The sequence below is a fragment of the Octopus bimaculoides genome, chromosome 12, assembly GCF_001194135.2.
Source record: "Octopus bimaculoides isolate UCB-OBI-ISO-001 chromosome 12, ASM119413v2, whole genome shotgun sequence".
In the NCBI taxonomy this organism is placed as follows: Eukaryota; Metazoa; Mollusca; class Cephalopoda; order Octopoda; family Octopodidae; genus Octopus; species Octopus bimaculoides.
Genome location: NC_068992.1, coordinates 28008485 through 28011683, shown reverse-complemented (window position 1 = coordinate 28011683; position 3199 = coordinate 28008485).

The window sequence follows — 3199 nt, the reverse complement described above, 5'->3', positions numbered from 1 at the left end:
CACACTCTTATAATATTGTAGTAGTCATGTGTGAAATTGTTCTCCGTTACCCAACATATGTACCTATATTGCAGGGAAATAGTGTATATTTTTCGACTGAAGTTTTTCGGAAAGAGAAAAGTAAGAACTGGCATTTATCTTCATTTAATATACAATCAATTTGATTCAAGCGATTTTTATATTTCAAATTTCATTAATGTCAACCATAAAAAGAAATTATTCCTCTATCATTTATATAAATATCATTGGTGGGGAGTTTGTATCTTTCTAGTTTTTTTTTTGGGTTTTTTTTTTGGCAAATTGGCAGTGTTTGTATTTTGGGGGAGAAGCGAAAACGGTTTAGCAATATTTTGGTATGTTAAGAGGCAGAGGATAAAAATAACTATCTCCAGGCAGCAGAAATCATATTTATCATCACACAAGCACACTCTTATGCACCCACTCTTACACACAAACATATATATATATATAATATTAGTTCAAAGTTGTAGAGATACACACACTTGATAATAATAGTGACAAAAAAAAAATCCTAGTGCAGTCAATTAGAATGAGCTGGATTTAGACTTTGGTGTGTATATACAATATTTAATCATTAGTTTACCATCAAAATTTGACCATTCCGTGGTTCTTTGATTTTTCATCAGCACCTGTCCATGGATTTTCAGTATTTTGTTTTGATTGCTTATGAAACTAATCAAACACACAGATACCAAAATTTATGATTCCAATAAGCTTTATATAAATATTGTTTTCTTTCGGTAATCGTTTATGTGAAATATGCATTTTAAAAGTTTCTAATGCATTCTGGACCAGGTTGATAGGGCTGAAGACAGACACTTTCCTCTTTTAGTCAAACCCTCATCAACTTTTTCAAGTTTCACTTGAAAGGCAAAGTGAGGATAGAGAGGGAAGTGCTGCCTTCTAGCAATTTTGTTAAAAGGTGGATGAACGTAGCATGAATGGCCCCAGTGAATGGGCCTACTCTAAGTATGCACCTGTAGATGAAGGGTAGATGAAGTGGAGAGGGCACTTGCCATAGAGATCAGGGCAATTGTAGTTTTTGTGGGGTTTCCATGAGCAGCCCTTGGATGCCTTCCTCTTTTGGGGATTTATTACCCCTGTCTTAGCAAAGGTATTGTTTTCAATTATGTTTGTTTGTTCGTTTGTCCACGAACAAAATATTTCAAGAACCAATAGATGGATTCTGATGAAACTTTCAGGGATGTTTGGGTCTTGTGACTGTCCCAAACTGATTAGATTTTGGTATCGATCTAGTACCGGACAAGGATTCTCAATTATTTTTCCTGTTTTTTTTTACTTAATTTTTGAGAGCGGTTGGGTTCATTTTTAGTACTCTCGTTTGTGAGTGCAGTCGAGTTTATTTCAGACATTCTCATTTTAAAAAGCATCTCTAGCACATCATTGAGAGGATGTTGGTGTTGCCTTGGCAGAGGTTTGCACTCTCTGAGTACTCTTATAATTTTTATTGTTTTTACCTTTTTAAACAATTAAATTAAAAGACGATTAAAATCTTTTTTCTGTGTTGTGTTGTCCTGTGCTATCCTCAGTGGTGAATAAAGAAAGTAAGATTATTACTATTATTATTAAGGCACTGAGCTGGCAGAATCATTAGCACACAGGACAAAATGCTTAGCGGTATTTCATGCATCTTTATGTTCTGAGTTCAAATTCCGCTGAGGTCAACTTTGCCTTTCATCCTTTCGGGATCGATAAAATAAGTACCATTTACGCACTGGAGTCGATGTAGCCAACTCATCTCTACTCCCCCCCCCCCACAAGCTGCCCTTGTGGCAAAAAATTGGAATAATTGTTATTATTCTTTGGTGTGGTAAGAATTATTTTATTCTCAAAACTTTAGTGTTATTACCTCTAAAAAAAAATAAACATTCGTAATCTACAGTTTTACTGTTTGTTTGTTGACTAATCAGAAACACTATCTCCAAAATCATTGGCAAACCAGTGTCATTCGTTCCCACCATTTTTGAGATAAGATTTCCTCCCTTCTCTCTAGCTCTACCTCTTCTAACGTGTTCTTGTGATGATGATGATGATGATGATGATGGTAATGTTGTAACTCCCCCCGCCACTCACCACCATTCCTATTCGTCAACAACAGTATTTTATACTCTTCTGACGGTGATAACTTAACGATGAAGTCAGTCTTATCTCTCTGCCCCCCCCCCAACTCTCTCTCTCTGCTTACTTTCCCTCTCTTTAAACTTCGCTCATAATTTCTTTACTCTCTCTTTCACCATTCACCCCTCATATTCTTTACTTAAATGCCTAGTCTATTGCTCTTGTTGCTACTACTACTACTACTGCTGCTGCCGCTTATATTACACCATTGTTGCTGTTGTTTATTTCCTACATAGCAGCACTTGTTTTCTTTGTCATGCACCAACACATAACCAGTTACCATGTAGAGAAATTCTACTGCTATTACTTCAAATAAACCTTGGATGTACATCCCATTTGGTATATTGTAAATAAACACACAAGTGTGCGAATCTGGGATATTTTTTAAAGGAATATATTCTTTTATTGTATATATATAGTTTTTATGTAGTGTTACACACACACACACACATACACACTCGTATATAATTTCGAACCACATTAATCTAACATGATGGACAAAGGAAAACAGAACGACACAAACTGAAAGTGAAAGGAAGGCGCTTAGTGTTGTTTACTAATGTATGCGTGTAGATTAGTATTGCTTGTGTTGTTTAGCATGCCGGGCGAAATGCTTAGCGGTATTTCGTCTGTCTTTGCGTTCTGAGTTCAAATTCCGTTGATGTCGACTTTGCCTTTCATCTTTTCGGGGTAGATAAATTAAGTACCAATTGCGTACTGAGGTCGATCTAATCGACTGGCCCTCTCCCCCCAAATTTCAGGCCTTGTGCCTAGATTAGAAAAAATTATTACCTGTGTTATTATACTAAAGTTGATTTCGTAGGGTTTTTGTTTTTTAGTTTTTCAATGGCTTTCCTATCTCTCGTTTAGAAAACCTTCAGTCAAAAAGAAGAAAAACAAAATTAAAATGTTGAAACGAAATAAATCAACTGCATATCAATAATTAGTACGATTATTGTCGATTGTTGACAATTTTTGCTGATTGTTAACCATTATTTGTTATCTTTTCGCTTTCAGTCGGTAGTTTGTTTCATTTTGT